Here is a 23,869-nt window from a genome sequence, read left to right on the forward strand (position 1 = left end):
AAGTCCGCTCGTGTGTACGAGGCATTATGCCGCGTACACACGAGCGGACTTTACGGCAGCCTTTGCCCGCGGACGGGATTTCGTGCTGTATGCTAGTTCGACGGGCAAAAAGCCACGCTAGGGCAGCTATTGGCTACTGGCTATGAACTTCCTTGTTTTAGTCTGGTCGTACGTCATCACGTACGAATTCGACGGACTTTGGTGGATTGTGTGTAGGCAAGTCCGTTCATTCAGAAAGTCCGTCGTAAAGTCCGTCGAAAAGTCCGCCGGGCAAAGTCTGCCGTAAAGTCTGTCCAACTTTTGAGAAAACAAAGTCCGCTGGAGCCCACACACGATCGAATTGTCCGACAAAATCCCATCCGCGGGCAAAGGCTGCCGTAAAGTCCGCTCATGTGTACGCGGCATAATGCCGTGTACACACGAGCGGACTTTACAGCAGACTTTGCCCGGCGGACGGGATTTGGTCGGACAATTCGATCGTGTGTGGGCTCCAGCGGACTTTGTTTTCTCAAAAGTTGGATGGACTTAGATTTGAAACATGTTTTAAATTAATCCGTCGAAATCGAGTCCGGTCGAAAAGTCCGCTCGTCTGTATGCTAGTTCAACGGACAAAAAGCCACGCTAGGGCAGCTATTGGCTACTGGTTAAGAACTTCCTTGTTTTAGTCCGGTCGTACGTCATCACGTACGAATTCGACGGACTTTGGTGGATTGTGTGTAGGCAAGTCCATTCGTTCAGAAAGTCCATCGTAAAGTCCGTTGAAAAGTCCGCCGAGCAAAGTCTGCCATAAAGTCCGCTCGTGTGTACGCGACATAAGAGTTTCGGAGAATCTAGACACAAATGTTATCGTGTTTTGCACATCCGAAGCATAATATAGAAGTCAGGATCAGCCTTGTCTTATGTACATTGTCATGGACAGGTGGGGAAAAAGATTGGAAGAGAAGAAGTAGGGGAGGGAAGAGTTTTAGGGAAGGAGACAGGAGGAGGTGGGGGTGGGGGTTTCGGAGGTGTCACTCTGAGTCTTATGCATTAGGAAGATTCAGCACATGGATGTAGAGGAATATGACAGTAGTTAGCTCAGGGTTCCCAAGTTAGGTCAAATTTATGGGTTTTGTCTTGCATAATGCTCACTATTTTCTCCTGAGCTATAATCCAAGATATTTTATGCTTCACCGCTGTGATTGGAACTATCGTTTTTTTCCAATGGCCTGCTATTGTAATTTTGGTGCCTAGTAGGATGAAGAAAATCAGTGTTTGAGTGTGTTTGTCTACTTTATTCACTCTAAGGTTTAGGAGTGCTATTTCTGGTGTTTGGGGGACCTGAATGGTCGTCACTTTGCGTATCAAGGAAAATACCTTGTTCCAGAGACCCCTTATGCGTGGACACGACCTCCAGATATGAAACATTGTTCCTATATGGTTGCAATTTCTAAAACACAGCGGGGAAGCATCTGGGTAGATTTTAGTGAGGAGGGAGGGGACCTGTAACAGGCTGGTCAGAATTTTGAGGCTTGCTTTGATCAAGGAGACATTTAATATACCTTTGAAGGAGCGTTGGAAACAGGTAAACCATTTATCCTGGTCCCAGGAAATGTCAAGGTCGCTTTCCCAAGAGAGAGCATAGGAGGGTTTGGACAAATCTGAGGCCAGGGAGGAATAGATGATGGAGATCCCGCCCCTCTGATCCACAATATCCGAGCACCACGATTCATAGATCGTAACCTTGGGGGGTTCTGATTTATGAGTGAAGGAAATGTAGTATTTGCAAGTATCTGTATTTTTCGGAGGATGGCATCTCTAGTTTGTCTAAGCAGAATGCGAGAGATATGGGGCCTGCGGTGGTGAAATAGTTCCCTATTCTGAGTAGTCCTTTATTGAGCCACCAGCTAAATGCTAGTATGTTCATTCCCGGTGGAAAGTCTGGATTATGGAACATGTGTGTCAGGGGTCGAATGGCTGAGATCAGGGATGAGTTTTTGTAAATTTGGTCGCATAGGGCTAATGAGTGGGACAGAGTAGGAGCTAAAATGGAGGGTCTTAATTTAGGGGGTGACCATATTAAGAAGTCGATGCTGTGGAGGGGGACTGCTTGTCTCTCCATGGAGACACAATCGGGGTTTGAACCTCGTGAATATACAATAGAGATCTGGGCCAACTGTGCTGCTTGGTTGGACCACCAGATATTGGGTAGGGCAAACCCCCCTTGAGATTTGAGTCTGAATAAAATAGTTTTAGAACATCTTCTGCCTTTTGGTCCCCATATAAATTGTAAAATTTTTGATTGAAGCGTATGTAGTTGTGATTTCCAATTTGGGATAGGTAGAGATCTAAATAAGTACAGGAGGCGAGGGAGGAAGGTCATTTTGATTGTGTTTATGCGGCCTAGTCAGGATAGATTGTGTTTAGAGAGGTCTGATGTAAGTTTGTGGAAAGCGGTTGGATAATTAGAGGAGTATAGAGAGTCTATTCTAGGGGAAAGATTGACCCCTAGGTATGAGATGAAATTCGAGCACCAAGAGAACGGGAAATGTTTCTGTAGATTACTGAGTAGATTAGGGGGAATAGTGATATTTAACGCTAAGGATTTGGAAGCGTTTACGAGGAGGCCTGAGATTTTGCCAAATTTATCAAGCTGGGAGAAAATGTTGGGTGTTGATATAAGTGGAGAGGTGACAAATAATAGTAGGTCGTCTGCAAACAGTGCACATTTATGTTCTTGTTTTCCACAGAACACTCCTCTAATGTCAGGATGGGACCTAATTGATATGGCAAGTGTCTCGATAGCTATGGCAAAAAGGAGGGGGGATAGTGGGCAGCCTTGTCTGGTACCTTTTTCAATGGGTAAGGGGTCCGAATAACAGCCCTGAAGTCTAAACAGTGTACTAGGGCTAGAATACAGGGCTTGTAATGTCCCTAGAAAGTGAGGGCAAAAACTCCATCTCTCTAGGACATTAAATAAGTAAGGCCAGGCGACCGTATCAAATGCCTTTTGTAGGTCAATCGACAGTAACAATCCTTCCTGGTGGGGGCCACCATCCCAGCGGGAGTTGAGGAGAGATATGATGTCAACTGCTCTCCTTATCTGGTCAAGTCCTTGTCTCCCCGGGACAAAGCCCGCCTGGTCCTTATGGACATATAGAGCGATACAGGATGAGAGTCTATTGGATAGTATTTTTGTTAAGATCTTGAGGTCATTGTTAATTAAAGAGATAGGGTGATAGACACCAAAGTTGAGTCCTTACCAGGCTTAGGAATAACCAATATATAAGCTAAGTTAAGGGCTTTGTCCAGGGGAGAACCAGACCTGAGATAATTAAAGAATTTGACCATGAATGGGGCAAGAGTGATCGCAAATTTTTTACAATAGGCGACCGAAAAGCCATCTGGGCCCGGGGCTAAGTTCTGTTTAAGCTGTTTTATTATTTCAAGGATTTCCAATTCGGCTCATCTAGGAGGTCAGAATGCTCTGCTGAGAGTTTTGGGAGAGGGATACTGTTTAGGAATTAGTCCAGAGTAGGTTGAGTACCTGGCTGCTCATTTTTATATAAAGTTGTGTAGAAGTCATGAAACCTTTCCATAATGCGGCTCGGATTTTGGGTCAGCTCCCCCGTCTGGGTTTGTATCTTTGGGAAATTAAGGGATCGGAGTTTGGGGGAAAGTTTTGCTGCTAATTTGGCTCCTATTTTGTCTTTTTGGGAGTAGAATCGGGCTCCTGACCACCTTAGATATTTCTCAGCTTCGGTAGTCAGGGCAAGATTCAAGGATGTTCGGCTGATTCAAGGGATTCCAGAGACTCCCTAGTGGGGTTATGTTTATGGGCCTTACTTAAGGACTGGAATTCCCTAGTGAGTGTGTTAATGTCTGCCTTGCATTCCTTTTTAAGTCTTGAGGTGATTTGAATAATTTTTCCCCTAATCACTGCCTTGTGGGCAGCCTATAAGGTTTCTGGGGAGATGGAGTAATTATTGTTTAGAAGGAAGTATTCTTGAATTTCTCGTATTATGATCGTGCATTGAACTGGATCACTTAACATTGGGGGGAAAAAAAAGTGGGGAAAGGCACTAGAAAAATAAAATACAAAGGGTTGTAAAAGCAAAAATTACTGGCAACAACCTAGGTCTAGAATAGAATATCAGGGGTGTTTTCTAGTAAAAGGGCATGGTGATCCTGTTATTATGGAATGACCACACAGCTTTGTTTTAGGATTTCCATCTCCCTCCCCCAATGAGGGGAGGGAAAGGGAAATCAGCTTTAGAGCAACCAATAGAGATAACAGGTCATCATGAGACTGACTATAGGAAGTCTTTTATCCCCCTGTGGAAGTAAAAAGTTATTAATTCACAGCCATAGATATTAAGAATGGATAGTGCCCTTTAGGTTCTAATAACCTAGGTAACCTAGGTAGTAAGTAGGATATTGATAGGGAGTCCCGATCCTTGTAGTAGAGATTTGAGATGATTGTCATTCTGATATTGTCGAACGTAGAGCAGGGCTAGTTCATGTAAGGCGGTCTGGGATGTATTGGGAAGCCATTTGACCGAAATACGGTCATTAAGGTCTCAGAAGGAAAGTAAAAGATTGAGTGCTGGGTTCACGTTAAGGTGGACGTCCATCTTTAGATCTCTTAGCTTGTTGTTTGCTCCATAGGGGTTGTAAGGGGCTTGATGGGGGAGACCTCTTTGTTGAGATTGGAGTCTTGGGGTCCGAAGCAAGGGCAGGAGATTGGGAGATTCCCAGTTAAAGTAGAAGGCATTCTCCGTCTACAAAATTTGCAAAGCTATACGATTTATTTTGGTGAGCAAAGTTTAAGCGGAAAGTTTCTGGCTCCAAGGTGATGCAGGTCTGCCTGTATTGTTGTTGTAATTTGGGAGGCAGTTTGGGCTAAACCTCTGGAGAGCATATTTGAAAAAGTCTCCATTAAAGATGAGAAGTCTGTGGGAGTAACGGGGATGGCTCCATAATGAGCCCCTGGATGGTCCGGGGTATTGAGAATATCATCCATTGGTGTGAGGGGGGGACCATCCAGGGTTCTGCCAAGCAGCAATTCAGTGGACGTGGGGGATAATAGAGAGGGTTGCTGGTTACTCACTGTTGGGGTAAACTGTCCCTCTATGCGTGAGTCCGGATTTGATGGATCAGCGATGGATTCCCCTGGATCCTGGGCTAGGCCTCGTGCAGTTGTTGCGGCCGCCATCTTGGCCGAGGCTGCCACCGGAGCTCTGGGATTAGGTTGTCGGGATAAATCCCATCTAGCTGTGCCCCCGATCATACAGGGGGGTTCCTCGGGTCCTCAGTTGATAGTGGGGAGCCCAGGCAAGGGATACCCCTTCAGCAGTTAGCTGTGGCGGAGGGAGCAGGCTGGAGCGGTGCGTAGCTCTCAGATCTTGCGACCGTCCATGGAGCTGCTGCGCATGCGCCTCCCGGATGCCGTTAGTTTTATCCCTAAATACTTTATTTCCGTCTTCCTCCGAGGAAACAGTAATTCCTGCTGGAGGCTATGTTCTTTTAAGTTTACATTTATATTTAAAACCTCCGATTTGTCTGGGTTAATCTTAAAGTTGGATAGATCACCATACTCTCCCTTAGGACTTTCAATAGGTTAGGCATAGCGATATGGGGATTGGAGATATAGAATAGGATATCGTCTGCAAACGCAGCCAATTTGTGTGTCTCCTCTCCCACCCTTATGCCCTCTACACTGTTTCCCCGAAAATAAGACCTAGCGTGATTGTCAGTGATGGCTGCAATATAAGCCCTACCCCCCAAATAAGCCCTACCCCCTAAATAAGCCCTACCCTGAAAATAAGACCTACAAGGACTTTAACTAGGGCTTATTTGGGGGCTAGGGCTTATATTGCAGCCATCACTGACAATCATGCTAGGTCTTATTTTCGGGGAAACAGTGTATGTCCACGTTTCCCCACACCGTCGCCAATAATGGTTCCAAAGCTAGCACAAATAATAACGGTGACAGACAACAACCTTGTCTCATCCCGTTATGCATCCTAAAGGGGGTTGACAGTATTCTGTTGACCTTTATGGCCGCAGTGGGACTCTTATAAAGTACTTTTATACACTCCATCATCCTTGGGCCTACCCCCATTCCTTCCAGGGTACCCATCATGAATCCCCAGTGTACCCTGTTGAAAGCTTTTTCAGCGTCAATCAACAGGAGTAGACTGGGGGTTCTCCCCTCTCTTATTTTCTGAAGCAGCAAGAGCGTTTTTACCCCATTGTCCTTTCCCTCTCTTCCTGGTACAAAACCCACCTGATCAGGGTGGACTAGTTCAGACATTAACGCTTTCATCCTTGTTGCAAGCACTTTTGCAAACACCTTAGGGTCTGTTTTAAATAATGATATTGGTCTGTAATTTGAGCACAGAGTGCTCTTTACCCTCTTTTAGGATAGTTGTTATTGTGGCCATTGAAGCATCTTTACTCATCTCTTACCTCACTCCCAAACCATTAAAGTATGTACATAACTTTGGAGATAATACTTCTCTAAATTTTTTTAAGTACTCCATCGTGAAGCCATCTGGCCCTGGACTTTCTCCTGATGGTGACTCTTTTAACACCTGGTTTATCTCCTCTACTGTTATTGGACTCTCGAGTGCCAGTGCTATTTCCTCTGATAGCCGGGGATATTAGCTTTTTGTACATATTCTTTAATTTTTTCTTTTTTGCATACCTCCTGTTGTCCTTCCTGATTTTGATTGACCGAATACAGCTGCTCATAAAAATCTCGAAAAAACCCTCACAATATCCTTTGTGTTATATACCATCTCCCCTTTTTTGTTTTGTATTTTCTCAATGAAGTTTATTGATTTTTTTTCCTTAACATCCTTGCTAAACACTTACTGTTTTTGTTCCCCCATTGGCATCTTTCTTTCACAATTCTGTTGAAGGTTTTCCTCATTTCCAGCTCTAAGAGTTCTTTTAATTCGTCCCTTTTTATTAGCAGTTCATGCTGCAGGCCCGTATTTTGCCTTCTATTATTGTTATTATTTTTTTTGCTCTTGTTCTAATATATATATTTCCTCTATTAGTTCCTCCCTCTTCTTTCTCCTTTCCTTCTTTTTCCTCGCTCCCATTGAGATCAAGATCCCCCTGATATAAGCTTTATGGGCCTCCCACAGGGTATTATCTGCGATCCCATCTGTTTCATTAAGGAAAAAGAATTGTTCCAACTCCTTTTTTTATTGTATCCTCCCCCTGTTTATCTAGAAGGTCCTTGTTGAGCTTCCATGAGTATGGTTGTTTCTGGGCATCTGGGATTTTAATTTTCATGGTCATAGGGGCGTGGTCCGATAATGAGGTTATTTCTATATTTGTAGATATCAAGCATTCTGTGTTCAATCAACCAATAATCGATCCTCGTGTACGTCCCATGCACAGGGGAGTAGAAAGTAAAATATCTTGACTTAGGATGTTGTATTGTCCACACGTCTACCAACTAAAATTGATGCAGTTTCTGTTTTATCGCCTTCAGTTGGGCATTCCTTATACCCTGCACATGGGACATACTGTCTTGTTCCAGATCCATACAGAAATTCAAATCTCCTGCTATTATAACCTTTCCTTTTTTAAACTCCCATTGCTTTCTCAGGATTTCTCCTAGATAGGTTGTTGGACCTCTATTTGGGCAGTATATATTCCCCAAAGTACATTCCATTCCCAGTAACTTCCCTTTAAGAAAGAGAAACCTTCCCTCTGGGTCATATAATCTATCCTCTAGAGAGAAATGGACCCCTCTGCCTATTCCAATAGCTATACTCTTTGCCTTGTTTGTCATCGAGTCACCATAGTACCACACTGGGAACCATGGGGAGTACAATTTCACTTTTGTTTCATGGGACAGGTGTGTCTCTTGTAAAAACACCACACCTGCCCCATAATGCTCAATCTCTTTCAGAATTTTGTGTCTCTTTGTTGGTGTGTTTAACCCTCTAACATTATAAGTAAAAAAATTAATTGTTGTCATATTTGGCGAAATATATCCACTGTTTTCCTATAGGCGGGATCTGTGTCCATGTTTAAGGCTGTATTCTATGAGGTCTAAGTTGTGTCCTCCATTCCACTGTCCTACATCCCCCCCCTCCACCCCCACCCCCCTCAGCCACCATTCGGCCCCAGTACCGCAGTCGGGGACCCACTCTGATCCCATCCTGCGCACTTCTCCCCCTAGGGTGCGACTCAAACCGTGGCCTCCCATGTCCAAGCCTCTCCCTCCCCCAGATCTTCCAGAGGGGAAGGAGAGGCAGGAGCGGGTGCACAGAGAAGGCCCAAGACCCCCCATGAACCTCAAGCCTCCCCAATACTTCTGATCTTTGTTTTAAACCCTCCTCCCCAACCCCTCAGTTATTTCAGTTCCTCGTTTTTTATTTTTAAATTTATTTAGTAGTCCTTTACTATCTCTACCAATGTCCTTCTTCCCCTGTCGTTCTTCCTTTTTCTTGCCATCTGGGGATATTTGGAACTGGGATATATAATCTTTTACAAAATTCCTGCATATCTTTCAGGAACTTTAATCTCACTGTTCTTCCTTCTTTCTGAACTATTAGTGATGCTGGAAAACCCCAGCTGTATTTGATGTTGGCCACTCTCATCTGTTCCAGTAGAGGTTTTAATTGTCATCTTCGTGCCAGGGTTCCTGCCGATAAGTCTGTAAAAACTTGGAGATCCACTCTCTCATATTGCAATGGGGGTAATCCTCTAAGTTTACTCCATATTTTAGCTTTGTCCTCGTACAGGTGGAATTTAACGATTACATCTCGAGGTAAATCCTCATTCAGACCCGGGGGTTTCCTGACCCTATGAACTCAGTCAATCTTTAAATTGTCTCCTTTTCCTCTACCTAGTACTGGGTTAAATATTTGTTTCATTTTTTTCTCAAGGTCTTCCCCGTTCTGTTCTGGTAATGCTCTAAGGCAAGGTCTTAGGAAGGTTTTGGCGTCTATTTTGGTTTTCTTGGTTTTCCAGCTTATATAAGATATCCCTCTGGTCTATTTGCAGTTTTCTTACTTGTGTTTTTAATTCTAATATTTCTTGGGCTTGTTTTCCTGTTTTTTCCTCTGCTTCTTCTACTCTCCTCAGCAGATGGCCCATGTCTGTCCTTACGTTAGTGATCTCAGTTTTAATCAAATTTTCCAGGTTGGCAAACATTTCCGTAATTTCACCTTTAGTAAGTATTTGGGATATATTCCTTTGTTCTTCCATTTTGCTTATATCTAATTCCTTTTCCGTGCCAATATCTTCCCTGGTTTTGTCTCCTTGGTCCCCTTTTTGTTTCACCAACTCTTTCTTCTTCTCTTTTGCACCTTGTTGCTTTTTTTCCACTTCTGGGCTTTTGGGACTCACCTCTTTTGTTGTTAGGTATTTCTGGATCATGGTAGAATTTAAACTCTCTTTTGGGGTCTTAGGTTCCGTCGCTCTTTGGGTCCGTCCTTTCATATTCACTTTTATTATTTGCTTTCCCCCCAGCTTGATCTCCTCTTATATGAACACACAGGGGGATATGTGGCCTCACCAGACACTTCTTGTGGGAATATACTCTTTAGTCACAGTCCTTCTCCCCCTTCTCCCCACTTTTTCACTTCTAGAAAGATAACACATTCGCATCTACTATGTGGCCACCTGCACCTCCATACAATCCCTCAATCCCTGAGTCCACAGTTCATATGGAGTCCAAGGGAGGATGGTAGTAGCAGTGTATTTAATCAACAAAGAAACATAAAACACAGTCTTTCAAAATCTTTACAGTGTCCTCTAGGCCCTGCCTATTCCTGCCCCCCCCCCTTTTTTTTTCCCCACAGGGACAATGCAGTCATTTCATAAGGCACAGAAGAGAAAATAATTCTAATCTGTATCCTCTCTTTTGGAAAATTCCATATCAGTTCATAGTATGCAGCTCAGCCTGTCTACCAATTGCTTCCTTGTATGGTAAAAATACATGTGATCTGTATCTCTCTGGGTGAGCGTTAACTTGCTAATGATAGTTCAGAGATCATTTACCTGGGGAGAGATGGCCTTCACAGAATCACCATTCACTCGCTTATCTCCTGAACTCCGGAGAAGCTCTCACTCATACTCCGGGGTGCTTTGATTTTATTGTGTCGCTCCAGGGACGTCCTGGTCCGCTCGTTACTCCACAGAGCACTCCACACAGCACTCCTCAGGTAACTGCAGCTGTCCTTCTATATCCAGCACAGGCTGTAGCATGCAGAGGGTTTGCAAAGACAGTGGAGGGGGGAGGAGTAACGGACTCAGGCAGGTCCGGGCGGGTTCCCGGTGCACTCCACTGCTCTCTTCTCATACATCGTTCTCCCTCCCAGCCCGCTCCGATCTGTCATCTGTGGGTTCTGAGGCTTTCATCTGCCGGAGCTTTGCGGTCTTTCACCCCGCTCTGCTCCCGCTGGTTCTCCAGGGCCCCCTCCATCCACTCTTACAGGCGCCACCATCAGGCCCCTCCCCTATCTCCTGCGTGTCACGTCTGCATCATGACCCCAGCACCACCAGCTTCTCTAAAGGAATATTTCATTTTTATTGCTTCACTTTAATCATTATTAAAATCACTGCTCCCTAAAAAACGGCTGTTTTTAAAACTTTTTTTTGCATTGATACATGTCCGCTGGGGCAGGACCCGGGTCACCAAATGCTTTTTATGGCAATAACTTACATATAAGCCTTTAAAATTAGCACTTTTGATATTTGTGTCCCATAGACTTTAATGGTGTTTGTGTGTTCAAACAAATTTTTTGCCTGTTCGCATGTTCCGCTGCTAACCGAACTGGGGGTGTTCAGCTCATCCCTATTCCTGACACTTAGAAGGCTGCAGGGAGGGGGGAGAACTTCCACTCAGATAGCCTAGGTGATACGAGCGTAAGTGGGAGTAGGTACCTGTCAAATCCATGTACCCCCCCCCAAAAAAAATGATGTTCCAAATGCGAAAGAGGGGGGAGGAGGAGGAAGAGCAGAACGTCCCCTTTTTGGAATGAAGTTCTGCTTTAAGGTAGCTATGTCTGTGCTAAATTCTTGCCACTTCCTATAATCTACTTGACTTTTTTTTTATCCCTGCAGATACCTTTTTTGGAGATTTTAATCCTCCGCTTCTGCAGTACCTCACCGCGGCGATGTATGTAATGTCCGCCTGCCCATGAGCTCCTGGTATATGAGTGTCATCAATCCCAGGAGTCAATGGGCATCCACCACTGCATTGTCTCGCTGCACTGTGTATGATATGCGCATGCGCGAAATAGCCAGCAGCGCCGTATCCCAGAAGGAGATACTAGTGGGCTTCAGATGCCCACACTGAAGATGGGAGCATGGTTGGTGGGAACAGAAAGGTACATTTAAAAATAAAAATTTACAAGACTTACAATCAGTGCAGGATACACTCTTTGAAGACCCAAATATTTGATCTTTTGTAGATTTGATCCCGGTTTTATACTGAGGCTGGTAATACCCATACTGAGTATGCAGTTTATCACCCAGAAGGATGAGATTTGGTTTGGGAGTGTGCTACTCACTTGCTTATATTTTTATCTCAGCAGTTGAAATCTTCTCAAATCTCACAGAGAATGTTTGCTGACCTTTTAAGGTTTTTGACAAACTCATTTATGTATTTTCGCCCCAATTAAAGATCCTAACAATTTGAAAGGATCTCATAAACTAAAGCCAGGTGACTTGTGTATTGTTAAGAGACATTTATATATAAGAAAATGTTTGGAGACAAAACAGCATATATTTCATGTACAGTTTTGCAAAACTTGAAGGAAAAGTCCCCTGGATCCACACCAGACACTGCAAAAAATTACTAAATTAAAGAATCTCAATGTTTGATTTGTTTTCCTCTTGGAATCACAGTTTAGGGTACTATTTATTCAAATGCTTTAATTGTAAGGGATAAAAATATCTATATATTTAATGTGATTTGAAAAGTAGTTCAGCCATGTTGAAGTCACGTTGTCTTTTATACATATACACCACTTCTAAGGAATTGGCTTCCATTTTTGCTTGGGAGATCTTTCGCTTACATGGGCTACCCAAGGTGATTGTCTCGGACAGGGGTAGTCAGTTTGTGTCCCGGTTCTGGCGAGCCTTTTGTGCACAGTTGGAAATTCAGCTTGCTTTCTCCTCTGCGTATCACCCGCAGTCTAATGGGGCCGCAGAATGAGCCAAGCAGTCCTTAGAGCAATTCCTACGTTGCTATATTGCTCACAATAGTGCCTTGAAATCTGCTTCCCGATTGTCCCCGTTTATGGCGAACTATGGTTTCCAACCTTTCATGTTGTCTGACTCATTTGTTCCGCAGAGTATTCCTGTGTTAGAGGAGCATCTCCGTGGTCTTCGTTCCACTTGGGAACAAGTCCAGGAGGCTTTGCCACATGCTAATGATAGGTACAGACTCCATGCTGATCGCAGACGCCTGCCTGCACCTTCCTACCAGGTTGGGGACAGTGTCTGGGTGTCATCTCGCAACCTCCAACTTCGTGTTCCCTCTCTGAAGTTCGCACCTCGGTTTATTGGGCCTTTCTGTATTCTTCGCAAGATTAACCCAGTGGCTTACATATTAGACCTTCCTTCTAATATGCATATCTCTGAAAATGTATTTCATATCTCCTTATTAAAACTTTTGGTCTGCAACCGCTTTACCACCTCTGTGCCTGGTCCTCACACTATACAGGTTGAGAACCATGAGTAGTATGAAGTACAGTCCATTGTTGACTCCCGTAGGTTCCGTGGGCGCATACAGTACCTGGTGCATTGAAAAAGTTATGGTCCGGAGGAACGCTCTTGGGTCTCATCCTCAGACGTACATGCCCCTGTCCTCCTCCATGAGTTCCATAGACATTTTCCCCTTAAGCCTGGTGGTCCTCTGAGGGGAAGGGATCATAGAGGAGGGAGTATTGTCAGGGCTAGGCTCAGCCCTTCCTTTTCAAAGCTGGCCACTCAGTTGTCGGCTAATTGCCAGCTCCTATCTCTCCACAGTGACTCACCTGTTGATGATTTCCTGCTTGTCAGTCCTGTCTTCTTAAGCAGTCCAGTCCAGACGATCTCTGCCTTTGCCTTGGTCACATCTCTAGAGATGCTCTCCTGTGTTCCTTTTAAAGACTTGCTTGGCTGACATTCCTTCTGGCTCCAGATCCTGCTTGCTGTTCTACTACGCTTATCTCTGGCTCCCTGACATTTTGGCTTGTCTGACTATTCTTTTTGGTTCCTGAATTCTGGCTATGTTTTGACTACGTTTACTCTATTTACCTTTTTTTATTATTATTAAACAAGTGTGATTTAACTGTACTTCTGTCTCAGTCTGATTCATGGTTTCTGACAAGGCCATTCCGGCTCTCTACCAGCATGTGGAAGGCAATGTTTAGGCCTCGTTTCACAGGGCGGTCCATAGTAAGGTGCATATTACCACTCACTCATGGTCTAGCAGGCATGGGCAGGGATGTTACCTTTCCTTCACAGCGCACTGGGTAACTCTGCTGACAGCTGGAAAGGATGCAGGACACAGTTCAGTATTGTTGGAGTTTGTTCCGCCACCCCCTCCTCTTCTTCTTCCTCCTCCTTGGCTTCTTCTGCAGATTTGTCCTTTGAACCAGCTTTGTTCCATAAGCATTCAAGGGGCTACGCAAGCAGTCAGGCAAAAAGATGCCATGCGGTGCTTGAGTTGGTCTGCTTAGGGGACAGGAGCCACACTGGGGCAGAGATTCTGTCAGCTCTGCAGGGGCAGGCTCAGAGGTGGTTGACGCCACACCAGCTTCAGCCAGGAATGGTTGTATGTGACAATGGCACAACCTTCTCTCCGCCCTCTGACAGGGACACTTGACCCATGTTTCATCGTTGGCACACATCCTGAATTTGGTGATGCAGCGGTTCTTGAGCAGGTACCCATGCTTACAGGATCTCCTGAGGCAGGCCAGAAAAGTCTTTGGTTATTTCCACCAGTCATACAATGCCAATGTTCGGCTGGCTGACATTCAAAGGGAATGCAACCTGCCCACCAACCGCCTCATTGGTGACATGCCCACCAGGTGGAACTCAACGTTGGCAATGCTGCAGCAGCTGCAAATGCAGCAGAGGGCCATCAATGAGTACTTGTGTGGGTATGACACCAGGACAGGGTTAGGGGAGCTTGGCTTCTTTTCACCACGCCAGTGGCTACTAATCAAGAATGCTTGAACTGTCCTGTCACCATTTGAGGAGGCCACAAGGATGGTGAGCATCGACAATGCAGACATCAGTGACACTGTCCCTCTAGTCTTCCTGTTGGAGCACATGCTTCGAGGAATAATGGAAAGGGCACTTGAGGCAGAACAGATTGAGGAGGAGTGCGCATTCGCGGGACCTCCAGAGAGACATGATAGTCTGGAGCTCTGCACCACTCCGGTCCCTCAGAGGCCCCTACACCAGCTACCATTAGCGGTACCCCTCGGTGAGACCCCCCCGACCGAAGCACAACTTGGAGCACCCGCCCGCATGTCGAGGTACCATTTAAAGAAAGAGGTACACCGGCAATTGCAATTCGGCCTAGCAGCCCCTGAGCCCTCCAAGATGGCGGCCGCGGCCTCCTCATGCATAGATCCCGGAGCACAGGACTCAATAGCGGACCCTCCGCCTCCCCCCCTCTGGAATCTACCCCTGGGAATATTAGACAGCATCTGACAGTCTCCCCAGCCTCCACAGAATCTCTTTTAGGTAGATCCTTGATAGGATTACCTCATTCACCCTTGCTGAATACCCCTAACACCCCTGATCCAAAACCACCCCCATGAAATGGCCCAGCTCCTCAGCAGCTTTTCTGACATGCTTGCTGCAGGGCTCACACAAACTGCTCTTCAGATCACTACATCCATCAAAGCTGATTTGCAGAGCCTTGGAACCCGCATGGATGCCATTGGACAAGCAGTGGATGATTCTGCAGCACGCACCAACCAAAATACCACATGCATCCAGACACTGCAAGAACAACTTGAAACAGCTCTCTCTAAGATCGACGATTTAGAGAACAGAAGAAGACGTTATAATTTCCGCATCAGAGGTGTCCCGGAATCGATCGTCGATGTACAAGACACTGTCAAATCTTTCATAAAAAACATCATCCCGGATATCCCGGACCACAGATTGGAATTGGACAGAGCCCATAGAGTGCTGCAACCCCCTCGACAGGATGGCCTCCCACGAGATATAGTGGTCAAACCTCATTTTTATGCGGTGAAAGAAGAAATAATGAAGAAATCTCGCAACCTGGAAAATCTGGCCATACAAGGCAACAAAATACAAATTTTGCGGACATCTCCCCTGCCACAATTCAGAAACTGAGATCCCTCAAACCCCTCCTGGACGTTCTCAATCAAAAATCGATCAAGTACCGTTGGTCTTTCCCTTTCTGTCTTCAATTCCAAGACAAGTCTTACGGATTCACCAACTTCCAAAATGGCGAACGTCTTCTTTTGCAACTCAGATTTATTTCCCAGGAATCCTCCCATCGCCAAGAGGAATGCCATCCTAACACCTCCAAGAGACCCCCACCGACCAGCCCCCTCACCCCCTATGGGTCAAGCAACAATCAAAAAGGCTCCGAGACTCTATCCCGCCGAGATGAACCTGAGACTCGATCGCCCATGATGGATTTACTCTCCTCAATTCCGAGGACATTCGGAATCCTGATGGTGTAGTAGTTACCCCTACACCCACCTAGGCCTCCATTACTTTGACCAAACCAGTTCGCTTTCATCTAGGCTTTTTACACTTCTTGATTAGTACTCTTTCATGTTCAGATCTCTGATTTAAATTGTTACAAGACCCTCCATCCTGATCGCTGATCTATACCATCGGACCGGCAGATCATGATCTAGGGTCCAGGACCCAATGGACTAGTATTGTTTTTGTCTTTGATTACCTCCCTCTTCCCCTTCCTAACCTGCCTACCCCCACTCCCCCCCCCCAAATCCATCTTCCCCGTACCCCTTCTCACCCTACCCTTATTACCCTCACCCCCCTAATCCCCCAAGATGGTTCCTCACCATGGGAACAACAAGCATGTTTTCCTCTTATGGAAATTTTGTTGTTTTTTGTTTTTTTGTTGGTTACTGTGTTTTGTTGCCTTAACATACTTGGTTCAAGAAGCTTTGACTCTCATCTGTGGGTCCACTACTCCTACTATTTACAAGGGGCCCCGTGGCCGGAGTGGGTCCACTTGCCACTCCACCTGTTGAGATCTAGAGGAGCTCTACACTCCTAGGGTCACCAGGAATTCAACCCCATTGTTGGTTGCCCCCACACCGAACTCTAAGTTTCTTAGGGTTTTGGAGCAGGGCCTGGCAAGCCAGACCTGCCCCTCAGGAACCAGGGACACTTTCTTCCCTAGCCCTGAGGTCTCTCACCCTTTTCTTCCTTCTACCTTACTTCTGACTTTCCTCTACCCTCCCTAACTTCTTCTTCTTCCCCCCAGGTGCACTCAGAAATAGCTCGCCGATCTTACACTTCTACGTTGCTGAACTCAAGCAGCCACTTCAAGACAAGACTTCCCTTTTCATGGAGCCAGGTAGGAACTTTGCTAATGTACATGCGCTCCCCCCTCGCATCCATGGCTGACCCCACCCCACAAACAGCGATTTTCAAGATAGCCTCCCATAACACGCAGGGATTTAACTCCCCAATCAAAAGACGTAAAGCATTGCAAAATTACCACTCCGGAGGGTTGGAAATTCTCCTATTACAGGAAACCCACTTCCCCAAAAGTTTCTCCCCCACCTTCCATCACCACAGCTACCCGACATTCTTTCTGGCCAACGCGGATGACAAAAAGAGAGGGGTGGCAGTTCTCCTCTCTAAACACATCTCATTCACCCATTCCCAGACCATTAGAGACAGCGAGGGCCGTTACATCGTCATCAAAGGTCACATCAACGGTACCCTTTTCTCACTGGTTTCTTACTATGCCCCCAACAAGAAACAAGCGTCCTTCTTCTCATCTATGTTCACTGCCCTATCCCCACATTTTGAAGGCACGGTAATAATAGGTGGAGATTCTAATATAGCATTCGATCACCTTTTAGACAAATCAGCAAAAGGCATCCCCATCTCAAAAAGACCCCCCAAACAGAGCCTCCACATCGCCCGACTACTTCACTCCTTAGGGATGATAGACGCCTGGAGGGAATTGAATCCTTCTGCAAAGGACTATACTCACTTCTCTGCACCCCACGGGACCTATTCCCGAATCAATCACATCTTCTTACATACGTCAGAGATACACTTAGCGTCACAATCCTCCATTTGTGAGGTCCCCTGGTCAGACCACTCTATAGTTACCCTCAAAATCATAGGCTCCCCATCACGAGTGGGCCCACCTCAATGGCGCCTTAATGAATCTCTTCTCACCAACCCAGTACATTGTACCATATTAGAAAAGGAACTAAAGGAATTTTTCCTTCTTAATGACAATGCTGACAGTACACCCAACTCTTTATGGGGGGCTCACAAAGCGGTCATGCGGGGTAAAATCATCCAGCTAACATAACGTCATAGGCTCAGAAATTTTCGCACCTAATGTTATTGCATAGGGCATACTATACCCCCCAAAAACTGTTTAAATGGGGGAGAAGAGTAGACCCCAAGTGTCCTAGATGCCAAATGAATGGAGATTTGTTACATATGGTATGGAAATGTCCTAAACTACCCCGCTACTGGACGGAAGTGTTTGAGGATATAAATAGGTTTTTCAATTTGAGTCTTAAACTAGATCCAAAGCTATGTATTCTAGGGGTGGGGGGGAATCTGGGTAATGGGAGGGACAAAATAAAAGCAGTGAGGAGATGCCTATATCAGGCAAGAAAGGGAATAACCAAGAGATGGCAAGCTGAGAAACCCCCTTCGGTAGTTGATTGGCGTAGAGAAGTGTCGGAAACAATAGGGAAAGAAAGGACAGTGTTTGTAAGGGCAGGAAACTTAAGAGAATTAAAAAAAAATCTGGAATCCCTGGCTGATGAAGGTGGCCCACCCTACGGAGTAAACAGAGTAAGAAGAAGATAGGGAGGATGTTGATCTTAAGATAGGTGTAGTAGTAATATGTAAGCACAATAATTTTTTTTTTTTCCCTTCTTTTTCTGGTGATTATATATAAGGAAAAGAGTTTGGTACAAGGTATATATAATGGTGCAATGGGGGGGAAAAAGGTAGAAATGTACTTTTTATAGTGTGGACTTATACACCACATCGGGTATTAGGAGGTTTTATTATTGTTTGGAAATTTGTATACTGAGTAATGTGATGTATTGTGTTTAACCATGAATAAAAATGATCAAATTAAAAAAAACAAAAAAAACAAAAACATAACGTCTTAAACGTGAGAAACGACTGGACATCCTTAAACTAGAGAAGGAATTCCGGTCCCTATGCAAAACACACAAGAACAATCCAACACCCAGCTTTCTATCTAAACTATCTAGTATAGCCCTGAACACAGCCCTTACCTCCAGTGCTGAAAAGCACCTTAAATGGGTGAGTCGCAAGTTGTACCTCCTTTCTGACAAATTTGGCCCCCAACTAGCAGTAAAGCTCTCCCCTAAACAAAGAATTTGCTCTCTTCCTAAAATAACATCGCTATCGGGCACGTTAACCCAAAATCCAAAGCAGATCTTAGAGGCTTTCCACTCATTCTACTCTAACCTCTATGTTGATACCAACCCCTGCTCCCAAAATATCCGACTCTCATTGCTCTATCATGGACTCCCCCTTGACCGAAGGAGAGGTTAGGGAGGTCATCAAAGGACTTAAAAAAGGATCAGCCCTGGGCCCGGATGGCATTTCGACCCAATATTACAAGTCCTTTTTAGATACCCTCTCTCCTTATCTGGTCCGGCTCTTTAATTCCCTCCGAAAGGGACAGTCATTAGACTTAACAGCAAACCTTGCATACATCTCTGTCATCCCCAAACCTGGCAAGGACCCCAACCAAGTAAGCAACTATAGGCCAATTTCGTTAATTAACAATGATCTTAAGATCATGACAAAAATTCTTTCCAACAGACTGGGGTCTTTCATTGGGTCTTACGTACACAAAGACCAAGTTGGCTTCATACTGGGGAGGCAGGGACCGGATCAGATAAGGAGGGCGGTGGACATCATATCCCTCCTAAGATCGGATTGGGATGGGGGCCCATCACAGGAAGGATTCCTCCTATCCTTAGACCTTCAGAAGGCCTTTGATATGGTCACCTGGCCCTATCTCTTCACTATCCTTGAAAAGTGGGGGTTTGACCCACACTTCCTCTCCTCATTAAAGGCCCTATATTCCCTCCCCAAAGCTCAGGTTAGGCTTCAGGGATCCCTCTCTGACCTTTTCCCTATCACTAAAGGAACACAACAAGGCTTTCCCCCCTCCTCTTTGCCATAGCAATAGAGACTTTAGCCATTGCTATAAGAGACCACCCAGACATTCATGGAGTCAATTGTTGCCCTTCAACACACAAATGCGCATCCTTTGCGGATGATATCCTCCTCTTTGTAACCTCCCCCTCATCTCGACCCCTAATGTCTTACAGCTGCTAGACAATTTTGGCCAGGCATCAGGACTTTGGGTCAACATGTCCAAATCTACCGCCCTTAATATCTCTATTCCATTACCCCTAGTAGATAGACTAAAAGTACACTTCCCATTCACTTGGAGCACTACCTCTATCCCTTATCTAGGCGTCCACCTCACGGCCTCTATAGACCAACTTTACAAAAACAATTACCCACCCATGTTCAGGAAACTCAAGTCAGACCTTAACCAGTGGTCATTTTACAATCTGTCATGGCTAGGCAGAATAAATGCTATTAAAATGACCCTACTCCCCAAGATCCTTTATCTCTTCCACTCCCTTCCCATATCAGTCCCCAACCTTCATATAACTAACCTCCAATCGGCAATTATTCGCTTCACTTGGGGCAAGTTAAATCACCGCCTCCCTAAACAGACGCTCTTCCGACCCAGAAAGAAAGGTGGCCTAGGACTTCCTAACCTCTGGTGGTATTACCAGGCGGCTCAATTAACCCAATTCTCTACCATTTATTCCAGAGGCCCTAAACCAGACTGGGTGGGAATGGAAAAACAAGCAGTCCCACCATAGATTTCCTCCAGCATGGACGTAGAGGATAACACTCAGCAGCAGCCTTTAAGGGATGGTTTTCAGTCCCCAGAAACCCTAGGAGTTGTACGTGGCCGAGTGGAGGTAGTTACAGATCATGTGATCCTTAGTGACCCAGTGGACTCAGAATTCAATGCCTCTGCAAACTTACGCTGCATGGCCTCCCTGATTCTACAAATCCTGTGAAATGACCCTAGGATTTGTGGTATCAAGGAGAGGGATCATTACTGGCTGGCAACCCTTCTGGATCTATGTTACAAGGGTAAGGTTGAAGAACTCATCCTGCCTTTGCAGAGGGAGCAGAGGATGAGGCCTTGAAGAAAGGTTTGTGCAATGCATTTGCAGACCCTGGGAGGTTACAATTTCCTGGTGCTGGACAACGTGTTGCTGAGGCTTTGTTCAATCAGATGAAGAACAGTGGAGAAGGTGGCCAGCTGACTGATGCCTTTAAACTCCTTTTCAGTCCTCAGCGCCAAGGTCTGATTGGCTCAAGCAACCATCGCCAGCGTCTGCATTACATGGTGCAGGAATATCTAGGGGCAAGAGCAGAGTTGGAGACCTTTCCAACAGAGCATCCACTGGGTCTTGAGGATGGACCACTGGCCAGAACTTACTCAATATGCAATTGAGCTACTGGCCTGTCCTGCATCCAGCGTTCTTTCTGAATGCACATTCAGTGCTGATAGAGGGTTGGTAACGGATCATAGAGTGCGCCTGTCCACAGACTCTGTGGATAGGCTCACATTCATAAAAATGCATCAGTCTTGGATCAGCAGCTATCAAGCACCTGATGCGGATGTAACTGATTGAATTTTCTTTGGATGTGGGATGCCTTGAAGACTGCCTATGCCGTCTATCCTATCCTATTCCTCCTCAATCTTGATGATGCTAGCTTCCAAAAGTATTTTTGGTTTACGGCACCACCACCCAAGGCCCAATTTTTCGGCCCCTGTTTCACAGGGGCATGTTATTACAATTTTTGATATAATATTTCAATGTATGGCCTGTTCCTGCACCCAACAAGAGTATCTGTGAGGGGTTACAGTGTTGTGGCACCACCACCACAACCCAAGGCCCAATGTTTCTGCCCCTGTTTAACAGGGGCATGTAATTCCAAATCTTGATATAATATTTCACAGCAGGGCCCGTTCCTGCAAACAACAAGAGTAACTGTGAGGGCTTAGAGTGTTCTGGTACCACCACCACCACCAAAGGCCCAATTTTTCTGCCCCTGTTAAATATAATACATTACAGCCACAAGTAATTTTAATTAACATTTTTTCCTGTATAGAAATTTAATTTTGCTGTGGTATTGTTCTAAACAAGGGAAAAATTCACTACTTTACAAGCATACTAAGGACACCTCCCAGGCATGATATTTAAAGGAATATTTAATTTTTATTGCTTCACTTTAATTTTTTGGCACAATGTTGTCACTAAATTATATATTGCTCAAACATGCCATGGGCATATGTGAAATTACACCCCAAATTATCCCAAAAAGTCCCACACATGTGGTATCTTCGTACTCAGGAGAAGCAGCAAAATGTGTTTTGGGTGCAATTCTACATATAACCATGGCATTTGTGAGCAATATATCATTTAGTGACAACTTTTTGTAAATTTTTTTTTGTCATTATTCAATCACTTGGGACAAAAAAATTAAATATTCAATAGGCTCAACATGCCTCTCAGCAATTTCCTTGCGGTGTCTACTTTCCAAAATGGGGTCATTTGGGGGGGTTTGTACTGCCCTGCCATTTTAGCACCTCAAGAAATGAGATAGGCAGTCATAAACTAAAAGCTGTGTAAATTCCAGAAAATGTACCCTAGTTTGTAGATGCTATAACTTTTGTGCAAACCAATAAATATACGCTTATTGACATTTTTTTTACCAAAAACATGTGGCGGAATACAGTTTGGCCTAAATGTAAGACTAAAATTGAGTTTATTGGATTTTTCTTATAACAAAAAGTAGAAAATATCATTTTTTTTTCAAAAGTTTCGGTCTTTTTCCGTTTATATCGCAAAAAATAAAAATAGCAGAGGCAATCATATACCATTAAAAAAAAGCTCTAATTGTGGGAAAAAAAGGATGCAAATTTCGTTTGGGTACAACATTGCATGATCACGCAATTACCAGTTAAAGCGACGCAGTGCCAAATTGTAAAAAGTGCTCTGGTCAGGAAGGGGGTAAAACCTTCCGGGGCTGAAGTGGTTACAGGAATTTTTATTTTTATTGTTTCACTTTAAGCATTATTAAAATAACTGTTCCCAAAAAAAAACATCCGTTGTTAAAACTTTTTTTTTGCATTAATACATGTCCCCTGGGGCAGGACCCAGGTCCCCAAACACTTTTTATGGCAATAACTTGCATATAAGCCTTTAAAATTAGCACCTTTGATTTTTGACGTTCGTGTTCCATAGACTTTAACTGTGTTTGCGTGTTCAAACTAATTTGTTGCCTGTTCGCATGTTCTGCAGTGAACCAAAGCGGCGGGTGTTCGGCTCATCCCTATTGCTGACTGATCTCAGCTTGTTACCTGTGTTCCTGTGATTCCTTGCTCCTGTGACCCCTAGTTTCTGACCCGGCTTGTTCCCAACCTGTCTGCCTGTCTCCAGTCCCTGATCCCGGCTCATCTAACGAATACTCTCTGTGTCAGGGGACTTCGGTCGCCTCCGTCCGCCGGGCTCCGGGGCGCATGCGCGGTGGACTGGCGCTTTGGCGCACACCCGTTCGCGGCCCAATGGTGCGGCGCGTGCGGGTGCACAATGGTCCCCGTGTGCGTGCCGTTGCCCGTTCGGGTGCTCAGTAGCGCCTCACGCCCGTGCCGTGGGGGCTACTTCTGATGACTCCAGCACCCAGTCGAGTTGCTGGTTTGTCGTCAGCTGTTCCTGGTTCCCTTCTCCTCTGTGCTCCTTGTCTACTTCTTAAACCTGTGCTGACCCATGGCTAGTTATAACGGATACCGCTCCCTGCCTGATACCCACTGACCTTTGCTTGTTAAATGGACTTGCTCTGCCTGATTACCCAGTTCTGATCCCTGGCTTGTTAAACGGACTTGCTCTGCCTGATTACCCAGTTCTGATCCCTGGCTTGTTAAACGGACTTGCTCTGCCTGATTACCCGGTTCTGATCCCTGGCTTGTTAAATGGACTTGCTCTGTCTGATTACCCGGTTCTGATCCCTGGCTTGTTTAACAGACTTGCTCTGCCTGATTACCCGGTTCTGATCCCTGGCTTGATTAATGGACTCTGCCCTGCCTGATTATCCGGTTTTGACCCCTTGGCTTGTTTTATGAACTTCCTGCTACTCAGTCCCCTGATCCTGCAACGGCACCTTCCCTTGCACCTTCAGCCAGCATCTGAAGACTTCTACCAGGCCTTCAAGTCCTACCTTCGGATCTCCCATCTACCGGAGGCCCGTGCCTCCGCGTGCCCCCTGCTCCCTGTATAATTGCCAGGGGTCTGGGTGCACGTGGTCATAAGGGCGAGCCGCTCTCTGCATCTTGGCCTCAGTGAGTATTAGTCGTGACACTCTGCCTGCTTCTCGTGTTTGACCCGGCTTCCACCTGACTTCGTCTGATCTGCTTTCCACCTGGTTCTGATCTCAGCTTGTGTTGACAACTCTATTATCTCAGCGACTTTACAGACCTGTCACACCTCACATGTGCCACCTGCCTGCAGACTCTGTTCATCACAACAGCAGTATTCCTGAGTTTTCTGCAAGCAAC

Source organism: Aquarana catesbeiana, linkage group LG06 (genome assembly GCF_042186555.1).
Source record: "Aquarana catesbeiana isolate 2022-GZ linkage group LG06, ASM4218655v1, whole genome shotgun sequence".
NCBI lineage: Eukaryota > Metazoa > Chordata > Amphibia > Anura > Ranidae > Aquarana > Aquarana catesbeiana.